Here is a 12,227-nt window from a genome sequence, read left to right as displayed (position 1 = left end):
GGTGTCTAGCCACCAGGCAAGCCTGGTGGGGGAGCCAGTTTAGTCACCGACCACTTGACCATGCGACAGGTAGAACTGGGTTACATGGTACCAATAGCACTCAGGTGAGTGACCTGAGACTGATCCTTGTTTACTCTTTACTTCATGGAAAAAGGTTCTCACGTACTGTTGCTGACCATGACTGTGGCCAATATGCCTTTGTTGAAGAGTCTCAGGATCCGTACGTACTTTTCAGTTCATCTAATAGTTGTTTCCCATAGTTGTTACCATAGTTGTTTCCCTGATGCAGAGTTAAAGGCTTTGGTGAGGGTGATGAATGATGTGTACAAAGGTTGGATCTGTTCACTACATTTTTCTTGGAGTTGTCGAATTTTTAGGTGTTGGCAGAAATCTTGCTTGAACATTGTTGAGATCCTCCAGGACTGGATGTAGAAATACCTGAACATGTTGATTGTGTTTCCAAGTATCGCTGCCTTATTGACTGTTGGTCCTGCTACCAGCTCGACTTCCAGCACAAGTTGTTGTCCTCCCTTCTGTGCTTCACGAATCTACAAGTAACGTAAACAAAAATCATTCAAGGGAAGAGATGAACATAGTTTTGAAGAAGATCACGCGAAGCTGACCAATGGTCTTCAGCACAAAATGATCTTCACTTTTTCATCCAGATTCTGAGACAATAGAAACCCTTTAATTCCCTCTCCCTATATCCCTCCCCCTTCCTCGACAAGTCTCACTCCCTATCCTTCCCTCTCCCTCTTCCCCCTCCCTCTCCTTCTCCTCTTCCCCTCACCCTTTCCCTATCTCTCCCCCTTCCTCAACAACTCTCACTCCCTCTCCTTCCCTCTCCCTCTTCTTCCCCTCTCCCTCTCCTTCTCCTCTTCCCCTCACCCTCTCCCTCTATCCCTCCCCCATCCTCGACAACTCTCCCTCCATCTCCTTCCTCTCTCCTTCCCCTCTCCCTCTCCTTATCTTCCCCTCACCCTCTCCCTATATCCCTCCCCCTTCCTTGACAACTCTCCCTCCCTCTCCTTTCCTCTCCTTTCCTCTCTCTCTCCTTCCCCTCTCCCTCTCCTTCTCTTCTTCCCCTCAACCTCTCCCGCCCCTTCCCCCTCCTGCTTCCCCTCCCCCTCCCCCGAGTGAGGTGCTGGATTTTGGGGGGGGTCAAATGCAAGAGGAAAGTATACAATACACCCTTTATAGCATTGATGGAGAGAAGGATTTTGAGCTGAAAGTTCATTGCTCCCTGAAAGAGACAACATGGTGGAGAGGATGGTAAAGAAACATCCAGCCTGCTGGACATTATGATTTGGGGCACTGAGTGTAAAAGTTGGGGAGTCAAGTTACAACTGTATAAAATTTTGGGTCGGCCGCATTTGGAATATTATGTAGTGTTCTGGTACTGAATTCACGGAAGGATGTCGAAGGATTGTTGAGGGTTCAGAAGAGGTTACCAGGAAGTTGCCTAGATTGAAGAGGTTTGGATTGAATTGTTTTTGCTGAGGGAAGTATTTAAGATTGCAAACATTATCTTTGGATGACTGTCGACATGCTCGAGATGTGGCTTCAGATAGTGTTTTTTTTTGATGAAAGGATTCCTTGAGGAATCGGTTTTGGACTCGTTGATTTTTTAAATCTGGATTTGGATGTAGACGCAACAATATTTAAATTTGCATCAAATAGTGCGGTTTTGCCAAAATGGATGAGAGTCTGTTTGTGCTGGCAGAGGGATCAGTAGGTCCTGAGCCACAAGGGGGAAAAGAGTTAAAAAATGATCAAAGGAAAATATGTTTTTACTCTGAGGTTCAAAGATTGAATTCACTGCCTGTGAACCGACCCTCTGGACTAAATTTGATAAATATATATATGAGGGAAATATTTACATGGAGAGAGTGTAGAATTAATGGCCATCCATGTACAGAGCTGGCATGGCACAATGGGCCAAATGGCCTTCTTCTTTGCTGTGTCTATTCTGTGATTCAGTTAAGGGAGATATTCCTCAATATAATGGGGATGGTGAAAGCTCCACCATTAGATCTCATTTCAATTTCCAGAACAGTGACTTGGAATCATGGTCAAAACACTTCAGTCCATGAGTCAAATGTTCTTCCTGTGATGAATGGGAACAACAGCCTTGTAATTCCAGACTACGGTTACTTGGGGAGATGGGGTCCTGTCGAGTGACATAATGGCACAACCATTAGTGTGCCTCTGTCTCAGCCATCCACATTCGATTCCATCCTCCAGTCCTTCTCATCTTCAAAGACATGCTCATGTTGGATGGAAGGGGATTAGATTACTGTATATTACCCTGGTGTTGGTGGCAGGTAGGTGATTGAGGTGACTTAGAACATACATAGACCGTAAAACACGACAGCACATTTCAGGGCCCTACAGCCCTCAATGTTGTGCCGACCCAAACATTCCTTCCTCAAAAAAGTACAAAACCCTCCCTACCCCATAACCCTCTATTTAAATGTTCCCAATGTTTCAGCTTCCACCACCATCCCTGGCAAGTTGTTCCAGGAACCCACAACTCTCTGTGTTAAAAAAAACTTACGCCTGATGTCTCCCATAAATTCCCCTCCCTTAACTTTGTACATATGACCTCTGGTGTTTGCTGATCCTGACCTGGGAAACAGCTTGCTGTCCAACCTATCTGTGCCTCTCATAATCTTGTAGACCTCTATCACGTCTCCTCTAATACTTCTACACTCCAGCTCTGCGAACCTTGCCTCATAAGAATTGTTTCCCAATCCAGGCAGCATCCTGGTAAATCTCCTCTGTCCCCTCTCCATAGCTTCCACATCCTTCCTATAATGAGGTGACCAGAACTGAACATAATATTCTAAGTGAGTCATACCAAAGATTTGTAGAGTTGCAACATGACCTCTCTACTCCTGAATTCAAACCTCCTATGAAGGAATCTCAGCACACTATAAGCCTTCTTAACTCTCCTATCAAACTGTGCGGCAACCTTGAGAGATGTGTAGATTTGAAACCCAAGGTCCCTCTGTTCATCCACACTCTTAAGTAACCAACCATTAACTCTGGACTCAGCCTTCTGGTTTGTCCTTCCAAAATGCATCAACTCTCACTTATCTGGATTGAAATCCATCTACCACTTTTCCGCCTAACTCTGCATCCCATCTTCATCATTTTGTAACCTTCAACAGCCTTCATCGCCATCCACAACTCCTCCAATCCAACCGTGTCATCCGCAAACTTACTGACCTATCCATCCGCCTCTTCATCCAGGTCATTTATGAAAATCACAAAGAGCAGGGGTCCCAGAACAGATCCCTGCGGCACTCCACTAGTTACCAACCTCCAGGCAGAATACTTTCTTTCCACTTCTACTCTCTGTTTTCTTCCGACATGACAGCTTTTATTTCATGCAGGTAATTTTTCACTCATCCCATGACTCACGACTTTCTGAAGGAGTCTCTCATGGCCGACCTTGCCAGATGCCTTGCTAAAATCCACATTGACTACATCTATCACCCTACCCTCATTAATTTCTTTTGTAACTTCCTCCAAAGACTCAGTTAGCTTTGTGAGGCCCAAGCTTGCCTTCACAAAGATATACTGACTATTCTTGAGTAGACTGTATTTCTCCAGATGTTCATAGATCTCATCCTTAAGAATCCCTTCCATTAGTTTACTCACCAATAATGTAAGACTAAACCCTAATTCCCAGGATTCTCCCTATTACCTTTTTTAAACAAGGGGACTACATTTACCATTCTCCAATCTACCCAAGTTGCGGTGACGTCTATCTATCTCCTTGCCCACGTGAGTTGTGCTGCTGTCTCACCCCCCGCACATCCGAGATACGATGCTGTCTCTCCAACCCCTCCGTCCACCCGAGTCACGCTTCTGTCTCCCCCGCCCACCTGTCGCGCTGCTGTCTCTCTCTCTCTCTCCTCGCCTATCTGTCTCGCTGCCGTCTCTCTCTCCCCCTTCGCCCATCCGAGTCGTGCTGCCATCTCTCTCCCCCTCGCCTGCCCAAGTCGCCCTGCCGTCTCTCTCTCCCTGCCACCCGAGTCGCGCTGCCATCTCTCTCTCCGCCCTGCCCGCACAAGTCATGCTGCCATCTATCTCTCTCTTTCTCTCTCTCCACTGTACCAGCACCAGGAAAAAAAATGCTGGAATTTGGAGCTTTCTGGATTTTAGATGTCTGGATAAAGGAGTCTCTCCCTGTGTTCCCTCTTGAGGACTTCATCCCTACTCCTATTGATGTCATTGGTCCCCATGTGGACCATGACATCCAGCTGCTTGCCCTCCCCCTCCAGAATGCTATGAACTTGATCCAAATCATCCCTGACCCTGGCACCTGGGAGATAACATTCCATCTGGGAGCCTCCACTTTATTTACAGAAACTCCTATCCACTTGTCTAACCAACAAGTCCCAAATCACAATCGCTCTCTTCCTCTCCAAAATCCTCCCTTCTGAGCCAGGGGAGGGGGGGGGGGGCAACCACTGTGCCGGAAAAATGGCCACCTTGATTTGTCCCTGGCATGTCGCTACCACACCAACTCCCCCCCCCTCCCCACCCCACAGTATCTAAAACCGAATACTTGTTGAAGGATACAGCCACAGGGTGCTCTGAGAGAGAAGGGTTATGGGGGAATGGGGCTGAAGGGAGTATTTTGACAGCAGGCATAGATTTGATGGTCCATTCTGTCACAAACAGATTTCTCTGTTTCCTCTTTCCCCTCACCACCAGCCGTGTCTCCGCCATTCATCAGCACAGGATCAAAATAACCAACAGGGAGAGAGAACAGGGCATGGGACAGCCAATATAAAGCACAAACACTCAGTACAGACACAGGGCCCCGTGGGGACATTACAAGATGAAGACAAGTGCATGATTTTACAGATGAAGCATTTTGTTAAAAAGTCAAACTTGATATGCAGTGGACAATGAGCCATTAGATTGAGTAGGCTTAAGCCCAGGGGCCCAGAAGGAGGCGGACCGGCAGGAGCCAGGACGTCGAGGTCCCAGGCAGGAGCGGAAACTTCAGACTCCCGGCAGAAGCAGGAGCAGGGACCTCAAAATTCTTTCAAACCCAAAAATTGAATCCACACCTCAAAGCTTATCGACACCTTTTCGACTCCCTAGGATTTTTCAAACCCCTTGGATTGTACCATTGACCCACTCCACCCCCATCACCAAGGGTCGATATCAACCACTTTGTAGACCCCTAATATGTTATTTAACATAACTTAATGTCACTTTATTCGATTCAGCAAAGAGTGGGGCAAGGAGGCAAGGTTAGGGGGCCTTTACTAAAGCTCAGCCTGGGGTGGTAGTTAATTCACCACAGTTGACATGGCATTGCAGTCATGCTCCAATCTTTGATTATGCCTGGATGCAGCAAGCATGGATAATTGCCGTTGATTTGCCACAACCCATTTTTTATACACTTGTGGATGCATAAAACTATGCACCATCTTTGATCTTTTTCAAACTTCGAACATGCGAGGGAGGAGCTTTACTAGTAATAACACATTTGCTTGTTTCAGATGGTGAAGAGAATCACCATCCACATGAATCTGTGCATTTCTAAATGGCACATTGGGGAAGTAGTGAAATCAAATTGCATGAGTGGATGTAATTGCTTTGGATGAGACCTTAAACCACATCCTATCTGGTTTCTTAAAGAACACACAAGATTCTATCATACAATGAATTCTGTTCTTTACCAGGCCTCAGGCCTAGTCGGTTCGAGGAGTGAGTTGGAGGAGTTGGCAACCAGAGTTCGGGCAGTGTTCGGAGGAGGAGCGAGTTGAGAGTGACAAGTTTAATTGGTCAAGGGCCAATAAAAGGAGGGTAAGGGAAAGGAGAGGCCAGTGAGGAGTGGCCCAGTGAGGGAGTGGCCTGGTGAAAGAGTGGGACTTCGAGGCTTTGACTCTAGAGGCTTCAGCGAGCAGAGGCTGAGGTTGAGCATATCTGGATTAAGGTAAGACTGTATATTTGCCACCTATTTTTTTTGTTATTTTCTCTTTCTAAGGTGAGGGGGAGAGAGAATGGTTGAGTGTGAGAGCAGTTTGCTCTTCTCAGTGTCAGATGTGGAAGGTCCTGGAGTCTTCTACCTCCCAGATATCCACGATTGCACTAGGTGTACAGAGCTGTAGCATCTCAGGGACCGTGTTAGGGAACTGGAGCTGCAGCTCAATGACCTCGACCTGGTCAGTGAGAGTGAAGCCATTATAGATAGGAGCTATAGCCAGGTGGTCTCAGCAGGGCCACAGGAGGAGGATCAGTGGGTTACAGTTAGGAGAGGGAAAAGGGAAGAGGCAGATACAGAAGGGAGCCCCTGTAACTGAAGCCTTCAACATTTGGTACTCCTCCTTGAGGAGCATTCAGGCTGGGGAAGGAATCAGTGACTGTATCTCTGGCACAAGGTCAACCTCTGTTGCCCAAAGGGGTAGGGAAAGGAAGAGGAGGGTAATAGTTATAGGGGATTCGATGGTCAGGAGGACAGATCGGGGATTCTATGGATACGATTAAGGAAACAGATTAGTAGTTTGCCTCCCTGGAGCCAGGGTCTGGGATGTAACTTCTTGTGTCATTTAAGAACAAGTTGGATAGCTGCATGGATGTGAAGGGATTGGAGGGTTATGGACAAAAACGGATGTGGGACTAGAGGAGCTCACTTAAATCGGTGTGGACTAGAGGGGCTGAGATGGCCTGTATCCGGACAGTAATTGTCCCAGCCAAAATTTATCTTGCAATCAACATCATCTGGTCATTCTTGACCAGTTATGTGTGCAAAATAGCAATGTTTCTCAACTACGTCAATGACCCTGCTTCATCAATCCAGAAATAAAACATTTCCGAAATCGCAGTTGTGAGAAGTGCCAGGTAAAAGTAAACCTTCGAGGTCTTCCTCTTGGACATTTGTCCGTTCCAACTTCCTCTTCTGCTCTGATGCTTCCTGACTCAAATGCTGGAATCTCTGTTCAATGGTAGCTAAAGGAACACAAGGTTCTGTTACACATACATTTAAAAGTGTCTTCAAAGATTTACCACAAGGTTCCAGTGCTTTCATCCAAACAAACACATTTTTTGTTTTGGAGAAAGGAGAACTGTGGGTTTAGTAATATTTAAAGCAATGTAGAACAGAAGATGATGAGGGAAAAGTAGGGGCAAAAAGGTGAGCAAGGAATGAAAAAAGTTTGGAGGGAATCAGCATGAAATAGCAGACGAGTGAAATGAGGAACAGTGAAAAGGAAGGGACATTTGCAAAAGGAAATGGGGAGAGAGAGGGACAGATGTGCAACTCTTTGTTGAAAACATGTTGACTTCAAGGCCTTTTTACTTATCAAGAGGAGCAGGTGAAGTGGGAGGAGCTGGGGCCGGGGAGGAGCAGGGGCCGGGGAGGAGCAGGAACAACAAAGAATACACTGCTGAATAGAGAAGACTCTGAGAGCAGCTGCAACCATTTGCACCAAAACTGTATCCCGCCCTTCGGGTGCTCCGATGCATGGATCTTCGGTGCTCTCCCAACACAGCACGAGAAATCCCCTCTCATTGGGGGTCTTTGAGCCATCACAGCCCTAAACACTTCCTTGGCTGCATGTTTGCCAGATGTTCACACTTGGTAAATGCCCGATGCTTAACCCTCTACCATTTCTACATACCCTCTATTTCTATTAATAACTGATGAACAAGACAAGCGAACTCTTCAGAAAAAATAGAATTTCTGAAATTTAGGAAAGAAAACAGAAATGTAGAAAAATAAATGAGCTGATAGAGCATCTGGAAAAAAGAAAAGCAACATTAACATTTCGATGCAGCTCGTGACTTCACTGACCTGCTGGCATATTTTAACATTTGTTTCCTATTTCCAGTATTGTTTCTATGATTGGAAGTTGTCTGGTTTCCAATCAATCAATCTCCTCTTCAATTGATGAGCAACGGACAAGTATGGCATGACTGGAGCCTGGCTGCTTTATTAAATTAATGCAGAGCATAACTTTTAAAGAATTCACTGCAAGAATTCCCATTTGCTGCCATTTTCATTTCCAATCTCCAAATATGGTTCTTAATTCAGTACCTCTCATGCAACAATTTTATAAGACCCAACACTTCTAAGATGCACCACTCTAGCAGAAATTTCATCCAATAAACACACATTTTGCAATACTATTGCGATTCTGGCCTACGAGTCTGAATCACTAACCACAATTCAGCGGAGAAAGTTCCATTGAACTTTCTTAAATACTGCATTTTATTCAAACATTTATTGAAGTGTACACAGTTCTTTAGTAAATGGTCATTCCATTTATTTTAGAGTTTTCAGACCTGTTTATGAAATGATAGCCTATTTATGATGTGCTAGGTAAAGATGATTCAACATTTGAAATCCAATCAATTGCAAGAAATATTTTAGAATGGTTCAAAGAGGTTGGTGGGTCCCCACTGGTAATTTGCATATATTGAAAATATCTAATTTACCAGCTGGAAGCATCACTTTTATTTGTTGGAATTAGAGAACCACCTTTTGATCTAAGCAGCAAATATTGAAATGGTACCTGTGGTCTTTCGAAGCTGGAGTACATTTGGAACAACGTCATTGCTCAAGGACAGCAGGCATTTTGCTGCCTCCTGTAACTTTTCGACAGCATCTTCATGTTCAGAAATTTCTTCTTGAAGGACCTGTGATTTCAAAATGACACAATGACTCATCCACAATAAAATTAATATTTCTTTCTGTATATCTTAGATTCGCCGATGCCTTGGTTAATTTTGATATTGTCTTGGTGTCAAGGAGATAAACAGCCTGTGAAAATGATTCTATAAATTATCATAAATACCAACAACTCTCTGGCCTGCTTTGGGGTGAGGAGGTGAACATTTTCAAGGACCCAATAACCACAGGATATTGGAATTTTCTCAAACAACCAGATCAAACTTTCTATTGGTCATTACTCATTAATGCTTCTTGCTATTTAATATGCCTGATGTTTCTGATGCTGTTGAGCTCATCGTCTTTATCTTGTCTACATCTCTTGACCGGCCCTGAAGTCCCCTTGCAAACCATCAAGAAAATGTTTAAAAATGTTCTGATGCAGTAATTGAAGCTTAGATTCACATCAGCATTGGTAAAAAATGCTGAAGAACTCATTTGGCTTTTCACCACTGATGGACATAGATTTGGCTACAGAGGGTTATTCTGCATTATGGTTTTTCTGCCCATCTACTTTTACTCCAGATGTCCCCTCTCCCCAATCCATCATCCTTCAAAGGTAAATACGTGTTCTTCCTCAGCAATCCTACCCGTTTGCAACTCCTATTCCCACTTGAGCACTTAATGGCTCACAGCTTTTCTCCATGACCATCAATCCCAGACCATTTACAGCAATAAATGGTCCGACTTCTCTCTGACTGCATGAGCAGAAATGTTCTCCACATCAATAAAGCAAAACGGGAACTACTAATTTGTCTTTCCAATTCCTCAAACATCAACTCCAGTGATCATGATGCCATTAGTTTCGTTAATGATGGAGAAGGATAGGTCTGGGCCTTGGGTTGAGATTCTAAATTGGAGAAAGTCCAATTTTGAGGAAATGGGAAAGGATCGAGAAGGTGTGGACTGGGAAAATTATGTGTGAGGTCAGTGGAAAACCTACAAAGGTGAAATTTGGAGAGTACAGACTTTGCATGTTCCTGTCAAGATTAGCAGGCTTAGGAATCTGGTTTGTAAGAAGAGAGGTATGCAGCAGGTATAGACATCACAGAGCAAATGAGGTGCTTGAAGAGTATAGAAAATGCAAGAAAAAACCTCAAGAAAGAAACCAGGAAGGCTATCTGGATGATAATGCGGTAAATTGGATCAGCAAGTATGCAGGTGACATTAGGATAGGAGGTGTTGTGGACAGCGAAGAAGGTTTTCAAAGCTTGCAGAGGGATCTGGACCAGCTCGAAAAATGGGCTGAACAATGGAAGATAGAATTTAATGCAGGTGAGTGTGAGGTGTTGCATTTTGGAAGGACAAGCCAAGAAAGGACATACATGGTAAACAGTAGGGCACTGAAGAGTACGATAGAACAGAGGGATCTGGGAATACAGATACCTAATTCTCTGAACGTGGTGTCACATGTGGATAGGGTTGAAAAGAGAACTTTTGGCACATTGACCTTGATAAATCAAAGTATAAAGTATAATTGACATTGGTGAGACCAAATTTGGATTATTGTGTGCAGTTTTGGTCACCTAACTGCAGGAAGGATGGCAATTGTGCAGAGATTGACTTGGATGTTGCCTGGACTTCAGGAGCAGAGTTGCAGGGAAAGGTTAAACAGGTTATGATTTTATTCCCTGGAGTGTAGAATGAGGGAAGATTTGAGAGAGATATTTAAAATGATGTGGGGGATAGACAGAGTAAATATGGGTAGGCTTGTTCCACTGAGAGCAGGTGAAATACAAACCAGAGGACATGGAGTAAGGGTGAAGGGGATAAATTTAGGGGGAACATGAGGGAGAACTTCTTCACACAGAGAGTGAAGAGGTGGGAGTGTGGAACAAGCTGTCAGCTGAAGTGGTGACTGTGGGATCAATTTTAAATTTGAAAAGAATTTGGACCGGTACATGGATGGGAGAGGTATGGAGGGCTATGGACTGGGTACAAGTCAGAGGAGCTAGGCAGAAAAAGGGTTTGGACAGACTAGAAGGGCCAAAGGGCCCTGTTTCTGTTCTGTAATATTGTAAGGTTCTATGGTTCAAATACTTCTTTGGAATAAATCAATTTCTGCAACCTTGCAAACAAATCTTACCTCCAAATGTGCTCCAAATCACCACTTTCCTCCCACCTCCTTCACCTGTTCCTGAAACCCCCATCTATGGTGTTATCGTCTCTGCATCTGATGATCCCATTAATGATTTGCTGACTTTTTTGCTCTGCTGTTATAATCTTGGAGGTCGTCCAAAATTCCACCACAATATCCTTAGTCACCAGACCCCCATTAAACATGGATACAGGCAACATAAGGTCTGAGGAAACCCATACTGAAAATTCCACCACAATATCCTTAGTCACCAGACCCCCATTAAACATGGATACAAGCAACATAAGGTCTGAGGAAACCCATACTGAAAATATACACACAATGAGAGCAGAACTGTTTGGCTTCTTTGTTACAGTTTCCAATATCGCCCCCACCATCTGGAAGCAAATTGGCTGTTGGTTCTCCATCAGGCTCCCATTAAAACATGATCAAGGTAGAATGGATGGAGCTCAACTTCCTTTCAGGTGTCAAACTTACAGACCTCCCATGTGGCCTTAACCACTGTTATTGGATGTGCACATTAACATTATTCAAAGCATTCATCTTTCTACCTGTAAATTAGAATAAGCAACATTACACAGTGATTTATGAAATAACAACTTTAATTTACCATGATATTTTCAAGTTCTTGCTGCAATATTTCTAGATTAGAGATGGCCTCCACCTGAACCATTCTTCTCTCTCTTTCTACGCTCTCTAGCCACAAACACAGCTCATCTGCCTTCTCTTGCCATTATTGATGTAACTTTGTGCCAAGACGGGATCCAAGTTCAATGCACTATAGAGTGAAAGAAATGAATGAGTATGTGGATTTTTAAAATGTACAATTTTGTGATGCTATCAAATATCAAGTGTCCAATCGATCCAAAATGTGTCAAGAAATACATTACTGGTCCATAACTTATGCCAACTATCATTTTTTTTGTTCCCTGCATCAAATTTTTTGAGGGTCACAGACAAATGGCAATGTTCACTCCTCACCAAAGGTGAAATGCCGTAATGTTCTATGTTCTTGTTATGTGAATAAATCTTTTAATTGTTATTTTGAGTTTGCTTTAAAAAAAATATGATGGTCAGGAATATATCAGAAGCATTGAAAACCTTCACAACTTTAGTGTGTCAGTGAAGATTTGACAGAAATTTTTTTGGGCTGGGCTTATTCCAGCTGAACACTCTGCATTTCTGTTATGCCATTCAAGCCTCATCCTTGGGTTTAGGACATATTGAGCCAGTGAGGTGACCTTTGTTCAGTGACAAATGCACGTGGGAGGCCAGTCTGGAAAATCTTCACCAGTTATGATCTGTTCGACATTTGATTTTATTAAAAGGAAATGAGATCACAACTTATTTTCTGCAATGGTCTCTATCCAACTCGAGTGAGTTCGGCCACCAAGAGAGCTCCACAATACTGGAAAGAATTGATCATTGTTA

At 43.8% G+C, this 12,227-nt stretch overlaps 1 long non-coding RNA gene across 1 annotated transcript; it reads right to left on the bottom strand.

Annotated features, from left to right (window-relative positions):
- Positions 1-473: 473 nt before the first annotated feature.
- On the bottom strand, positions 474-11,568 carry LOC138747294 (uncharacterized). The gene is made up of 3 exons (XR_011347411.1): positions 11,407-11,568; positions 8,544-8,667; positions 474-548 (listed from the first exon to the last, which is right to left on the bottom strand). It is a non-coding gene; the product is annotated as an uncharacterized lncRNA (long non-coding RNA).
- Positions 11,569-12,227: the final 659 nt, after the last annotated feature.

The sequence above is a fragment of the Narcine bancroftii genome, chromosome 12, assembly GCF_036971445.1.
Source record: "Narcine bancroftii isolate sNarBan1 chromosome 12, sNarBan1.hap1, whole genome shotgun sequence".
In the NCBI taxonomy this organism is placed as follows: Eukaryota; Metazoa; Chordata; class Chondrichthyes; order Torpediniformes; family Narcinidae; genus Narcine; species Narcine bancroftii.
The sequence above is the reverse complement of the archived record's forward strand: the minus strand, read 5'-3'. Positions and strand labels throughout refer to the sequence as shown.